The following is a 16790-nucleotide window of genomic DNA, read 5'->3' as shown; positions in this document are numbered from 1 at the left end:
ATAATATTTCACACATATCTTATTGCAGTCCCCTCTACGACCTCTAGAAGTACCTGACATGTATTGTGAAGCACGCTGTACATGTGGGCCGTTAGTTTTATGACAGATTTGCTGCTTCTTTTCATCGATTTCTCTCCGGTGACGACCTCTTCATCTCAGTGTAGCACTTGCACTCAACCTCGTCATCTTATTGTTGGACACAAACCGGCCTCTGTGTCCCTTATAACTTTTGCCCGCTAAAACTTCCTCAAGTACGATGCAATTTTCTCATTGATGTCCTGACACAGCTCGGCAATACGTTACCGTGGCTCACAATATGTCTACGCACAATGTCATAAGCACCCTTCTTGCACCTCCAGACTCCTTCCTTTCACTGCCCTCCCTGTCAGTTTTTACTACATACCTCTCTCCTCACCCATTCTGTTGACGACGTTCTCATTTCTTACTTTATTAGTCCACCTACTTTCCAACATCCTTTCATAGCACTGCATCTCAAACTCTTCTAATTCCTTGTTTTATCGGTTTCCACAGTCTTTCTCATTATCTCAAATGTTTCTTGTTTTCATTTTTTTCAATTACCGGAAAGTATGTAGTCACTATTTCTGCCCTTCCTAGACAAAGTCTACGCTGAGGTAGGAAGGACGAAATTATAGTAAATCTATGTACTTAATTACTGCGACGTGCCTCTAATTTTGTTGAACGCCTTTAAATCACTGTATGGTAACACAAAAAAAAAATTTTTTTGCTTATTTACCTGCCCTGATTAGGGCCTGGAGCCCCTCTCTTACATTTGACCAGGAACAACACAAAACTAGTAATTATATTCAAAATACCAATAATAGTAATGATAATGAAGAAGAAGAAGAAGATGTTGATATTACAGTGTATTAAGAATGATTTAGCTCAGCTTAGCAAATGTGAAACCATGTTTAGCATTACCAGAAGCGGAATGGATGAAAAAAAGGGAAAGATGGTAGTGACAGCGACTGTGGCCCTTAAAAAGGAGTAGAATATCAATAGATAACTCCGCCCACAATGGGTAGTGTCGTATTACATCGAGTGAAAATGATGTCGAAAAGATAAATGCAGAACTATTGTGGACTGTTCCACACCCGAAAAACATCACAGTCGACGCTTGCCGGTGAGGTCCCTAGGTGTTCACAGCAGATACCTTTTTATGAAATGAAATGTGCTTGAGAAGTTCATCAGGCCATTACAGCGTGTTAATTCCAGATGCTTTATCGACAACTTACGATAAACACCTACAGCCGTCGTCTGTGCTATATATGTACTTAAATTATTACAGTCCTGTCCCGTGAATCGGGCGTCGCCCCCAGGTAATTTATGACTCAAAGTAGGAAGAAATGCAATAAAACGGACACGATTTTCCATCATCACTTGCACATTAAGCAAATTATTTTAAGCATGGAGAAGACAGATCTTATTACCACGAAATAGTGAGAGCAAATTGGTACTTTAGAAAAATGAGAACTCATACATTTCAACTATTTTCACAGATCTTGACTCCTTTTCATTTAGAAGTGTACATGCATATTGATGTATATGGTGGTATAAATGTATTTCTTGACATTCGTCGTGTAGTCAAGAATTTTAAATTATTACTTGGTTCATGTGCAAGATGCAGTAGCGTAGGGAAATGATGTGGGGGCAAGTGACTGACGAGAATGAGCTTCACAGAATATAGGAGAGATGGTTAATGTGATAGAAGGTGGATCATTAGCTGTCTTACGAGGTTTTGGAGGAATTTAATTTCTCTGATATTGTTAGTAAGACTGCTCCAAAGTCGGATTCCTCGTACAGAAAATGATTTTTGAACGAAAATGATTTGTAGAACGTGGTACTGTTGTGCAATGGTTCGCAGAGCCTTTTTGCTTTGTTCAGAATGAATATTTTGCTGTGCTGTTCAGTGAGTAGTGTAAGAGTTGAGTACTAGTAAGAGGAAATGCAGTGATTGTTAATACGATTGAGTAGACATAGAGTACGGTATTCTCTACACCTATCGTCGCGTCGCCATGACAGTTTTTCGGAGGCTGGCGTGATGTAGAAGAAGAAACATCAATCACAAATGTATCTTACACAAACATTCGTCGCCAGTTGAAGCCTGCGTGAGCTTTCGTACGAAAGTCCTTGGAGAGTAGCATCACTGTAGTCGAGTGCAGTACTAGTTTCTCTACTAACTTCTTTCTAAGCTCGACGGGAAATATTTTTTGTTGTTTGTGCAGTTGTTTCTGTAGTGTAAATCGGCATTTACGTGCTAATTGGCTGTGTAGCAGGTTTGTTGGACTGCTGTTATATATAAATGAAGGTCGTCAGCTGTAGGTACACTACTGGCCATTGAAATTGCTACACCACGAGGATGACGTGCTACAGACGCGAAATTTAACCGACAGATATAACATGCTGTGATATGCAAATGATTAGCTTTTCAGAGCATTCACACGAAGTTGGCGCAGGTGGCGACACCTACAACGTGTTGACATGACGAAAGTTTGCAACCAATTTCTCATAGACAAACAGCACTTGACCAGCGTTACCTGGTGAAACATTGTTGTGATGCCTCTTGTAAGGAGGGGTAATGCGTACCATCACGTTTCCGACTTTGATAAAGGTCGGATTGTAGCCTATCGCGATTGCGGTTTATCGTATCGAGACATTGCTGCTCGCGTTGGTCGAGATCCAATAACTGTTAGCAGAATATGGAATCGGTGGGTTCAGGAGGGTAATACGGAACGCCATGCTGGATCCCAAAGGCCTCGTATCACTAGCAGTCGAGATGACAGGCATCCGCCCAGCTATAACGGATCGTGCGGCCACATCTCGATCCCTGAGTCAACAGATGTGGATGTTTGCAAGACAACAACCATCTGCACGAACAGTTCACGACGTTTGCAGCAGCATGGACTATCAGCTCGGAGACCATGGCTGCGGTTTCCCTTGACGCTGCATCACAGACAGGGGCGCCTGTGCTGGTATACTCAGCGACGAACCTGGGTGCACGAATGGCAAAACGTCATTTTTTCGGATGAATCCTGGTTCTGTTTACAGCATCATGATGGTCGTACCCGTGCCTGGTGACATCGCGGTGAACGCACATTGGAAGCGTGTATTCGTCATCGCCATCGGCGTGATAGTATGGGGTGCCATTGGTTACACGTCTCCGTCACCTCTTGTTCGCATTGACGGCACTTTGAACGGAGGACGTTACATTTCAGATGAGTTACGACCCGTAGCTCTACCCTTCATTCGATCCCTGCGAAACCCTACATTTTAGCAGGATACTGCATGACCGCATGTTGAAGGTCCTGCATGGGCCTTTCTGGATACAGAAAAAGTTAGACTGCTGCCCTGGCCAGCACATTCTCCAGATTTCTGACTGAGCTTCTTCATTAACGCTTTAGCTCTGATCTAACGATTCCGTGACCAAACTTGCCGTTCTTCGTAGGATGTTCTCTGTCATGCTCTCTGTATGTTCTGTGAATCCAGCAGTTGTAAGGAAATGAAATCGAAGGTCACATACGCCCAGTCGCAGGTAAAGCGGATGGCAAACTGTATCTGATTGCTAAAATACTAGGAAAATACCGTCTACAAAGGAGACTGCTTAACAAGACATTCATTCGAGCCGCCCTGGAATATTGTTAAAATGCGTGCCAAGTAGGACTAACATTGGATGCTGAGGGTATTAAAAGTAGAGCAGCACGAAAGGCCACAGGTTTTTTTTTTTTACCTGGAAGAGCGCGTCATTGAGATATTTAACAAACTGCACTGGCAGTATACTACGTGTCACCCTGGTAAGGACCGAAAAGGAAAGATTAGGCTAATTACATCTCTCACAGAGGCCTTTAGGGACTATCCTTCCCGCATTCCATACGAGAATATAACGAGATAAGGCCCTAATAACCGTCAGAGTTGGAAATATCCTCTTCCACGCATCTTAGTAAGTCTCACATTTTAGATGCACTGCACATAAAACGAAATACGAATAACTCAAGGAGAAATGAGCAGGTGATATCCTGTGGGAAATCTGATGCAATGCCGGTAATAAACTCTCATTAGGCTGGAATGTTGTAGTAAAAGTTTAATTTCGTATTGATCTGTTGTGTCATATTGTATTATACAGGATGAATCTGAACACTACTAACAGAATATCGGGGTTTGTTCTGGTATACCTTCTGATTATTTTGGTATTTGGACACTCGGTCTCTCGTGATTCACTACAGCGTGACTAAACTTCCTTTGATTTCCTACCTTAATTTATCCTTGTACCTTACACTGTAAATGTCAACGTTATGCGCTGTGTCTCTTGTTTGAAAGCAAACTTTTTCCATCAAGTCATTTTACTTGCGGTTGATCACAGCGATATCGGCTTTAGCCTTCGTCCTCAAGCTTGCGTTCAGTACTGCTGGGTTCCATATCGTCTTTGTTTATCTAGCAATGTTGGATGTAGGTCAATAGTTGAACACAGCAGTATGGAGAGATTTACTGACAAAGAGATGCAACATGTGTGTGGATTACACGAGTATGTAATAGAGGCACAACCAGGGTAAACCGACCTGTTTTCGCAACGACAATAAGTACAACACAGGACTTTGAATCTTTATATAACCAGCTAAAGGAACCGGATACATTTGTTGATCATTTATTACATGTATTTCGCTGTCTCGAAGATACTTTCACAGAATATATCATAACCCCTTTTATTACTCACTAACGAGCCACAGGTCACGTGTCTGTTATATGGAAATACATCTGAACCTCCACCAAAATTTTCTCTGCGCTGTTCGAGATGGCTTTGTAGGAGCCGTAACTATATCAAAGGAAAATATCGAATCACGTAATGAACATCCAGGTGTAAAAAGTTACAGAACGACTGTGAAAATTTGGTGTTGACAGCACATTCGGATCACCAGGTTAGAAAATATTTGTACTAACAAGTTTCTCGTGTCGGCCATTTCTGCAGCAGCTGCGTATTACTTATATTTTTTGAAAAAAACGTAATTTGCATATTAAATTTTTTATTTATCTTGTGCACTCAGACGCCTTTCACCTTTGCTCGAAGGCATCTTCGTAGGGTATCACATCACTGTCTAATTTACTGTTTTTAAGTAAATCAGCTTTCTCTCAGGTGGAAAACAGGTTGAATGTACGCACTTTTTCTTTTGTCACTATTTTTAACCGTATGTACTTAATTTGCAGCTTTTTGATTAAAATTAAGTCTAATAATATTTTAAATGGCTATGTACCATTTCTAACTCTTATTACATCTGTTATTCCTTGCTTCATAATGTTACAAATCATTGTCCGATACGTAAAAAATTTAAAGTCCCACTATGAAACAAAAGCCCACATTTTTTTCAGTTGATACTAAATTGTGCAGCCGAGTATAGATACTGGTCTGTATAATTATAGACCTGTATCAACAGATAATCCTTGAATCAGTTTATACACTCAAAAACATAAATGAGGTATAAAATACGTTATGGATATCACAATGTATGTCATCTATAGGTTTTGTGAAAACTGTGTTGAAGAAACAAATAAGTGATATTCTACATGTTCATACAACATGGAATAAAGTAGGTCAAAGAATAAATCTGAAGTAAATTCTAAATAATCTCAGCCAAAGCTTGCACTTGTTCTATTGTATGTGACTCTTTCTGGGAGATCTCAGAAGCAGTATAGATTAATTAAAGTATTCTACTGTGAGATGAAAGGAAATGAACGAAGTGATTCTGTACACATAATATTCTGTAGGGATCGTAATTTGGTCACAGCATGTTTGTCTTCGAAAGAAATCACTAAAACACCAACTAATTCAAATACAAGTGTATCACTTCATTTAGAACTATGAAGAATGGCAGGAGATACGTTCTAGTACTGTTTCAATAATAGACCTGTATTTTGTTCTAATGTTGAAAAACCTAATAACCAGCCAAGTAAGATGGCACGCTGGTTCCGGCTCTGAACTCGTAATCAGAAGCACTGGGGCTTAGTTTAGCGTCTGAGGTTATCTGTGAGGTTTCCCTTGTTTAATTACTTTTACAACATGTTGAACATCTTCGTGATGATTCCACAGCTCTCATAATTGATTTGAAGAAAATGGCGTTACCAGTAGCACATTTCTCTTTGTTTAAAACCACGACCCATTTCAGCCGCCAAGGCCGTTGTCTAGTTGTAGGTCAGGCGTCCTGAGAGGGCACGTGTTTAGCATTTTGAGGTATTACTAGCCATTCCGTGGGCGTTCTCGGTACCTTTTCACGTAGTTGTCAGTGAGATGTTCAGTCACAATCTCACTCCTGTGTTATGAACTGTGGGCCACATAAGTATTTCTTAATTATTCTACTTATACGTTACTAGTCTAGCTCCCACTGATTCGCTCGCGTAAACTGTAAGATCTTCAAAGTTATAATCTTTGTTTTTCTTCAATCGAATGTTTATATTGTTCACAAACTGGAACATCTTCAAAACTTTTCACTGTAATGAAGACCACGGTCTATTCCCGAAAGTATTTCCGACGAAAAAATTGGAGTCCCATGTTTCAGTTAATTATGCCTTCTGCGTACTTTTGGTGGTATTTCCGTGGCATCTCTAATGCCCTGAAACATATTTATTTGCATCTAAGTGAGAAGTGAAGTAACAAATTTAAAAGATAGAGTGTTAAATTTTTTTAATATAACGACATATTTTCTTAAACTTTTTATCCGCTACTTCACCCCTTTATGTGGTTGAATTTTCAAAATCAGTGAAACACCTATTGTCTGATAATTTGTGACAGAGAAGCCAAATACTTTTTTACATATCTAGCTTTGAAAATATTAATTAATTCCATAAATTATTCATCCTTTATGTCGGCGCCCATTCCATTAGCGGGTTGAATTTACAAAAACACTGAACTACATACTATTTATTTCTAGCCAAGAAGTAAAATACCAATTTTCACAGACGTTGCTACAAAATGCTTTAGTAGTTCTTTAATAACGATTCTTTTCAAAAACATATTCACCTAGTATTTTACACTCTTGGTGGTTGTTTTTTCCAAAGAATGCTGAAACACTTATTTTTATATTTCGGACTGAGAAATCAAATACTAGTTTCTATAGTTCTAGTTTCAGAATTTCCTTAATAACGATATATTTTCCTAACGCCTTTCATCCCCTACTTCTCTTAGGAATGGAATTTCAAAGAACCAGTTCTTAAACGACGCCTTCAATGTATACGTACCACCTGATCCCCAAATCCAAATTTTTATCAGTAGTAGTTTAAGCTGAGCGACAAATTTTTCATCATTCTGGACCTCTTTCCTCCCATTAGAGGATGAATAACGAAAAACAGTGAAATAAATATTTCTTTTTATTTCCATTGTAGAAGTCAGATACTAAATTCCGTAGATTTAGCTCCAAAATGGTTTGCATTACGAAATATTTTCATAACAAATATGAGTGAAACAAATTTTTTTGTTTTTTGTTGAGGAGAATAATTCAAATTTTCACATATTTATCTTTAAACATGCTTTCACAAAAAAGATTTAATGAAACCTTCCAACCCCCGTTTCACCGCAGTAGGGTTTGAATTTTCAAAAGCACTCAAAAAGGTGTATTTTGATTTGTAACCGAGAAGTCAAATGTCAAAAGTTTCATATATGAAGTTTAAAAAATACGGTAACAGCTTCTTCATAATTTTCACCCACTACTTCTCTCCCAAAGGGATTAAATTTCCATAAATGCTGAAACGTATTCCTTTATTTCTGACATAGAAACCAGTTTTCGTAGGTCTAGCTTCAAAATTACCTTCTTGTGTTGTGGTCTTCAGACCTGAGACTGGTTTGATGAAGCTCTCCATGCTACTCTAACCTGTGCAAGCTTCTTCGTCTCCCAGTACTTACTGCAACCTACATCCTTCTGAATCTGCTTAGTGTATTCATCTCTTGGTTCCCTCTACGATTTTTACCCTCCACACTGCCCTCCAATGCTAAATTTGTGATCCCCTGATGCCTCAGAACATGTCCTACCAACCGATCCCTTCTTATAGTCAAGTTGTGCCACAAGCTCCTCTTCTCCCCAATTCTATTCAATACCTCCTCATTAGTTACGTGATCTACCCATCCAATCTTCAGCATTCTTCTGTAGCACCACATTTCGAAAGCTTCTATTCTCTTCTTGCCCAGACGATTTATCGTCGATGTTTCACTTCCATACATGACTACACTCCATACAAATACCTTCAGAAATGACTTCCTAACACTTAAATCTATACTCGATGTTAATAAATTTCTCTTCTTCAGAAATGTTTTCCTTGCCACTGCCGGTCTACATTTCATATACTCTCTACTTCGACCATCATCAGTTATTTTGCTCCCCAAATAGCAAAACTCCTTTACTACTTTAAGTGTCTCATTTCCTAATCTAATTCTCTGAGCATCACCAGACTTAATTCGACTACATTCTATTATCCTCGTTTTGCTTTTGTTGATGTTCATCTTATATCATCCTTTGAAGACACTGTCCATTCCGTTCAACTGCTGTTCCAAGTCCCTTGCTGTCTCTGACAGAATTACAATGTCATCGGCGAACCTCAAAGTTTTTATTTCTTCTCCATGGATTTTAGTGCCTTCTTCGAACTTTTCTTTTGTTTCCTTTACTGCTTGCTCAATATACAGATTGATTATCATCGGGGAGAGGCTACAACCATGTCTCACTCCCTTCCCAAACACTGCTTCCCTTTCGTGCCCCTCAACTCTTACAACTGCCATCTGGTTTCTGTACAAATTGTAAATAGCCTTTCGCTCCCTGTGTTTTACCGCTGCCACCATCAGAATTTGAAAGGGAGTATTCCAGTCAACATTGTCAAAAGCTTTCTTTAAGTCTACAAATGCTAGAAACGTAGGTTTTCCTTTCCTTATTCTTTCTTCTAAGATAAGTCGTAAGGTCAGTATTGCCTCATGTGTTCCAACATTTCTACGGAATCCAAACTGATCCTCCCCGAGGTCGGCTTCTACCAGTTTTTCCATTCGTCTGTAAAGAATTCACGTTAGTATCTCGCAGCTGTGACTTTTTAAACTGATAGTTCGGTAATTTTCACATCTGTCAACACCTGATTTCTTTGGGATTGGATTTATTATATTCTTCTTGAAGTCTGAGAGTATTTCGCCTGTCTCATACATCTTGCTCACCAGATCGTATAGTTTTGTCAGGACTGGCTCTCCCAAGGCCGTCAGTACTTCTAATGGAATTTTGTCCACCCCTGGGGCCTAGTTTCGACTCAGGTCTGTCAGTGCTCTGTCAAACTTTCACGCAGTATCGTATCTCCCGTTTCATCTTCATCTACATCCTCTTCCATTTCTATAATATTGTCCTCTAGTACATCGCCCTTGTATAGACCCTTTATATACTCTTTCCACCTTTCTGCTTTCCCTTCTTTGCTTATAAATGGGTTTCCATCTGGGCTCTTGATATTCATACAAGTGGCTCTCTTTTCTCCAAAGGTCTCTAATTTTCCTGTAGGCAGTATCTATCTTGCCCTTAGTGAGATAAGCCTCTACATCCTTACATTTGTCCTCTAGCCATCCCTGGTTAGCCTTTTGCACTTCCTGTCGATCTCATTTTTGAGACGTTTGTATTCCTTTTTGCCTGTTTCATTTCACCTTAACAACATCATATTTTCTAAAAACCTCTCATCCTTTATTTGACCCCGTCATGGTTGAAATTACGAAAAATCTATTCTTAAACGGCTCCTACAGTATAATGTGACAAAAACAAAATCACCTACAGCCGTCCTTATGATTATATTTCATTTTGTCGCTACCAGTTTCGACTCTTCATTGCGTCAACTTCAGGCTGTTTTGATGCCGTACAGGTTGATACGATCCCAATGAATAACCCATCAATTGCCTGCATTACTGGATTCGCAGGTAATGTGTCAGCACTCCAACCATCAACTGACAACTGACTCATCTGGTAGCGACAAAAAAAAAAAAAAAAAAAAAGGTCATAAGGACGGCTGTAGGTGTTTCTATTTTTTGTCACGATAGTAAACGGCCGTCGTCCCAGAGACGTCCTGCTAAACGGATGGACGTACGAAAACCTACAGTATTAGGTCAATACCCTCTCCAAATTTCAAGTCTCTGTCCTTAACGGTTTGGGCTGGGCGATGATGAGACAGACATGACGCTGGCTTTTATACGTATAGATTAAAGCTGCAGTATTTTGATTCGCATAACTTCTTAGACAACGTTTACATTATGTCACTGAAACTTTTCTGAGATAATATAAAACCAAGGCGTTCTTCAAACCTTTCACGAAACTTACGTGGCGTCATAATTAATCATCTGAGCGTAAGAAATTATATTATGGAATTAGAGATTCATTTCAAAGAACTTCACTAGAATTATTTTGGCCATATTAGTCAAACATAAAATTATGTGACTTCTGTCGTTCTGGGAACTGTTGTACGAAGCCTTCTTCAATCATTCTCACGATGGTTTCTCACAAATGAAACCGAGAAGTATATATTTTTATGGTCTCAAGCCGCGATCATGCGTCGAAAAATATTTTATCGAAAGGTGAAAACTTTTAAAGGCATACAAGGAAATTTTTCCTCAGCGGTAACTCCATATTCATACCTATTAACACTGTTGCACAGGAACTTTGAAGGATAAATCAGAACGCTAACTTAAAATACATTTCTGTGTGTGATATGGGTGGTGACGTGAAAAAAGCTTTCAGCATAGAACGTGTCATATTTTATATATTTATTTAAACTAATTGGATTAGACGTTTCAGGGCTTCTTGTACTTAGGATCAGGTTTTTATACTTTTAACATTTTTTACACTTTCAGGTTAACTAAAATAATGGTAACAGTTGTCATCAATAACATCGTTTTCACTGTCTTCAGGACATACAAGGTTTTGTGTCTTTACCCCTACGTACAGTATGTCCTTATATTTGGTTTTGGTCTCCCTATGGTTCTTCGTCTCGTTGATTTTCATTTGAGCCGTATTTTCGATATTGTCAAATTCTGTGTCTTATTGGTACACTACATTGACGCCTACGTTCTTCTATTTTTTCATGGAGAAGTGTTATTTCCAGTTCTCCTCTAATTTCTGTATTTTGATTTCGATCTCGTCTGTGTTTCCTATTGCATTTTTCAGACATCTCATCTTGCGGCTCTGGGTTCTAGGTGTATTTTGCTCCCATCCTTGAGAGCAGGGGTTGTCCTAAGTAGTTAATAAGTCATAAAAATATATAATAAGAGTTACTTGTATTTGTTTCACATAAAAGTTGTGACAATAGAGACTGCACTAACCTAGGTATCCGACTAAGCCACAGATGAAGGCCTACGATGTTTGATATCAACATAAATGAAATCTTTTGCAACGGGTAAATGAACTACCTTCTTCCTGTTTTATTCTGAAACATGTAGAATATATAACGACGATTCCAACAAGGTGAACAGTTCCACTATAGTAATAGCTAACACGCCTCAAACCCAGCCGGAAAGCACGTGCAGGGGCATAACAGCAACAGGCTCTCGCGGCCGGCAGCCCCCGAAATGTGGGGCTTGTTCTTCACAAGGCTAAGAGGCGCAGTTAATAAACACAACGAAGGCGAGATATAGGTAACAGAAACACAAATTACATGAGCAACAATGGCCATCTTCTTAAGAGATCTAAGCCTTTTTATTTATTTTTTTTGTTGGTTATTAGTCTCCTGACTGGTTTGATGCGGCCCTCCACGAATTCCTCTCCTGTGCTAACCTCTTCATCTCAGAGTAGCACTTGCAACCTACGTCCTCAATTATTTGCTGGATGTATTCCAATCTCTGGCCAGGGCAGCAATCGAGTATTTTCTGTATCCAGGAAGCCCCGTACAGTAGTAGTAGTAGTAGAGGGGTTTTTGGGCGCACGACAGCAAGGTCTGCAGCGCCCAAGCCCCGTACAGGACCTGCAACATGCGGTCGTGCATTATCCTGCACAAATGTAGGGTTTCGCAGGGATCAAATGAAGGGTAGAGCCACGGGTCGTAACACATCTGAAATGTGATGTCCAATGTTCAAAGTGCCGTCAGTGCGAACAAGAGGTGACTCAGACGTGTAACCAATGGCACCCCATAACATCACGCCAGGTGACACGCCAGTATGGCGATGACAAGTGCAAGCTTCCAATGTGCGTTCACCGAGATGTCTCCATACACGGATGCGAACATCATGATGCTATAAACAGAACCTGGATTCATCCGAAAAAATGACGTTTTGCCATTTGTGCACCCAGGTTCGTCGTTGAGTACACCATCGCACACTCTCCTGTCCGTGATGCAGCGTCATGGGTATCCGCAGCCATGGTCTCCGAGCTGATAGCCATGCTGCTGCAAACGTCATCGAACTGTTCGTGGAGATGGTTGTTGTCTTGCAAACTTCTCCATCTGATGACTCAGGGATCGAGACGTGGCTGCACAATCCGTTACAGCCATGTGGATAAGATTCCTGTCATCGCGACTGCTAGTGATACGAGGCCGTTGGGATTCAGCATGGCGTTCCCTATTACCCTCATGAACCCACTGACTCAATATTGTGCTAACAGTCATTGGATCTCGACCAACGCGAGCAGCAATGTCGCGATACGTAAACCGCAATCGCGATAGGCTACAGATCGAACTTTACCAAAGACGGAAACGTGATGGTACGCATTTCTCCTCCTTACACGAGGCATCACAACAACGTTTCACAAGGCAACGCCGGTCAACTGCTGTTTGTTAATGAGAAATCGGTTGGAAACTTTCCTCATGTCAGCACGTTGTAGGTGTCACCAACGGTGCCAACCTTGTGCGAATGCTCTGGAAAGCTAATCATTTGCATATCACAGCATCTTCTTCCTCTCGGATAAATTTCGCGTCTGTAGCGCGTCATCTTCGTGGTGTAGCAATTTTAATGGCCAGTAGTGTATTATTGTTGATCACACAAATAAAAATATTTCTGAACTACAGAAAAATTATTGCAGAGAAAGGGATTCTCAATTGACAGAAGTATATGAAGTAGAAGCTCTGTTAATGATATTGTATTTATGTGCTCCAAGAAAAGATAACCATACTAACACCCACGATTTATGGGCAGCCAACAAAATTGGAATTGTGTTATGTTGTCTGATAATGACTGGAAAATGATTTAGGTTCCAGTTGTATTGCTTGCTACGTCAACAAAAATACCCTAGAGGAAAGGAAGAAGGTGGGTAATTTAGCCCCCATACGTGAGGTGTTTTTTCCCTTTGTGGAAAATTGTAAAACTGTTTATTCTTTTGGGGAGTATTGTACTACTGATGAAAAGCAGGGACCGTTCTTGGCAAGTGTTTCTTCAGACAGTACATACCTAGCAAAGCAAATGAGTATGGTCTGAAAATATTTGCATTGGGGGATGCTAGGATGTATCTACAGCCAATCTGGAAATTTACCCTGGTAAGCTGCCTACATGTCCATTTTCAGTTAGCAACAAACCAACGGATGTCGCGAAGCATCTTACTAATGGGATCTCAAGAATTGGACGTAATATAAATATAGACAATTTGTTCACATCATTAGCAGTAGCTGATTACTTACTTCGGAAGAATCTTACTGTAGTTGGAACTATGAGGAAAAATTAACTCTGAGATTCCGGCAGAGTTTACGCAAACAAGAAACTGGGAAATAAGAACAACAGTTTGTGTTTCAGTAAAACTCAACTCCAATGTCAAAAAAATGTTCAAATGTGTGTGAAATCCTATGGGACTTCACTGCTAAGGTCATCAGCCTCTAAGCTTACACACTACTTAACCTAAATTATCCTAAGGACAAACACACACACCCATGCCCGTGGGAGGACTCGAACCTCCGCCGGGACAAGCCGCACTGTCCATGACTGCAGCGCCCCAGACAGCTCGGCTAATCCCGCGCACCCGCATCTCGTGGTCGTGCGGTAGCGTTATTGCTTCCCACGCCCGGGTTCCCGGGTTCGATTCCCGGCGGGGTCAGGGATTTTCTCTGCCTCGTGATGGCTGGGTGTTGTGTGCTGTCCGTAGGTTAGTTAGATTTAAGTAGTTCTAAGTTCTAGGGGACTGATGACCATAGATGTTAAGTCCCATAGTGCTCAGAGCCATTTTTTAATCCCGCGCGGCTGTCTAATGTCATATGTCGCCAAGAAAAACAGGACGGTTCTGATACTATCCACAGTGCATCCCGATAACGCAATTCATACCAGTTCTGGCGATAAGAGAAAGCCAGAAATGATTGCATTTTAATAAGACAACCAAATCAGGAGTTGATACTGTCGATCAGCTATACAGCACCTACAATGTATCAAGAAAAACCAACAGATGGCCAATGTTGATTTTTTATGCCATGATGAACATTGCAGGTATAAACGCGCAAATAATATACCATGGAAATAACAGCAGTGCTCGCAGTGAATTTCTGAAACTTCTGGCACGTAATCTACATGATCATTACTTGCCTCAAAGTTCCCAGTCCTTATCGTTTCCAAGAAGTCTCAGACAAGATATTCAAAATCTTTCTCCAGATGCAGCCGCTGTCCAACCTACAGAAGAGGACAGAAGCTCAAAAAGACAGAAGTGCTGTGAATATGGTCGTTTAGAAAAGCGTTACACCAAGTACAGATGCCGCAGCTGTCAGAAATGTTTGTGTTTACAACATGCGCAGCAAGTACGCGCTGACTGCTGAGAGTAGTGCTCATTGAATGTGATTCTTCTGTTGTAATTTGTACAACGCATTTAACTAGCAAAGTTCCCGAACAACCACTGTAACGCAATAAGTGTATGATAGTTTTCCACCTTTGTGTTGAAAGGCATTCAAAGTTACGTAGTGTGACAGTCAACAGTTTTGAGAAGCACATTTATACTTAAAAATAAGAAAAATAAATTATTTTCCATTGGTCTTAATGTACCCATCTCTTTTATAGTACTTGATTAGTGCTTTTACAAATATAAATTTGAACAGATGGAAGTGAATGTACACTGTTGGCACAATAATGCTTATGGCGTCTGTGAGACGCCACGCGACCAACAGTGAAACTAGATCCCACGTGACCACTGCAGGTTTTAATTCTGATTCTAATACTGGATCCCCATTTCTTAATCGACTCGTGCAGCTTCTTCTATCACATCAGACAAATATTCCCACTCATAGAGGCTTTCAATGTAGTCTTTCCACCTATCCGCTCTCTCCTCTACAATTAACAGTGACATACCCGTTGCACTCTTAATGTTATCACCCTTGATTTTAATGTTTAGACTTTCCTGTATGCTGTGTGTGTCCTTCGGACAATCATTTCTTTTTCGATGTCTTCACATTTTACCTGCACCCATTTCGTCATAACTTATCTGCACTTCCTTTTTATTTCATTCCTCAGCGACTTGTATATCTGTATTCCTGAGTTTCCTGGAACGTTTTTGTACTTCCTAATTTCATCGATCAATTAAAGTATTTCTTCTGTTACCCATTGTTTCTAAGCAGGTATATTCTTTCCCAACTTCTGTGATGGCCCTTTTTTGAGAATTCCATTCCTCTACAACTGTACTGTCTGCTGATCTATTCCTTATTGCTGTAACCGTGGTGTAGGGGTAGCGTCATAATCAAAACGTCTTCGCTCCCGGGTTCGATCCACGCCACTGCCTAAATTTTGATAAATAATCAGCATTGGCGGCCGAAGAGTTCCATCATAAGAAGTCAGCCTTATTCTGCCAAAGGCCTTGTCAAAGAGGGCGGAGGAGCGGATCGAGGTTCGGGGCACTCTCTTGTCCTAGGGGTGAGAAATTGCCCCTAAAGGCGGAAGAATCAGGAGTGATCAACGGCATGAGGATGAAGAAGACAATGGAAACCACTGCATTAAGGACAAGTAACGTGTACCCACAGGACATTTGGCCTCTAACTGAAGAAGTGTCATGATGATCTCTCCATTGGCAAAAGATTCCGGAATAGTCCCACATTCGAGTCTTCGGGAGGGGACTGCCAAGGGGGAGGTTACCATGATAAAAATATTGAATAATCAACGAAAGGATAACGTTCTACGAGTTGGGGCGTGGAATGTCAGAAGCTTGAACGTGGTAGGGAAACAAAATCTGAAAAGGGAAATGCAAAGGCTCAATCTAGATATAGTAGGGGTCAGTGAAGTGAAGTGGAAGGAAGACAAGGATTCTGGTCAGATGAGTATCGGGTAATATCAACAGCAGCAGAAAGTGTTATAACAGGTGTAGGATTCGTTATGAATAGGAAGGTATGGCAGAGGGTGTGTTACTGTGAACAGTTGAGTGACCGGGTTGTTCTAATCAGAATCGACAGCTGACCAACACCGACAACGATGTTTCAGCTGAAGATGAACAGATAGAGAGAGTGTATGAGGATATTGAAAGGGTAATGCAGTACGTAAAGGGGGAAGAAAATCTAATAGTCATGGGCGACTGGAATGCAGTTGTAGGGGAAGGAGTAGAAGAAAAGGTTACAGGAGACTATGGGGTTGCGACAAGGAATGAAAGAGGAGAAAGACTAATTGAGTTCTGTAACAAGTTTCAGCTAGTAATAGCGAATACCCTGTTCAAGAATCACAAGAGGAGGAGGTATACTAGGAAAAGGCCGGGAGATACGGGAAGATTTCAATTAGATTACATCATGGTCAGGCAGAGATTCCAAAATCAGATACTGGATTGTAAGGCGTACCCCGGAGGAGATATAGACTCAGATCACAATACAGTAGTGATGAAAAGTAGGCTGACGTTCTAGACATCAGTCAGGAAGAA

Source organism: Schistocerca piceifrons, chromosome 5 (genome assembly GCF_021461385.2).
Source record: "Schistocerca piceifrons isolate TAMUIC-IGC-003096 chromosome 5, iqSchPice1.1, whole genome shotgun sequence".
In the NCBI taxonomy this organism is placed as follows: Eukaryota; Metazoa; Arthropoda; class Insecta; order Orthoptera; family Acrididae; genus Schistocerca; species Schistocerca piceifrons.
This window is presented reverse-complemented; position numbering follows the sequence as displayed.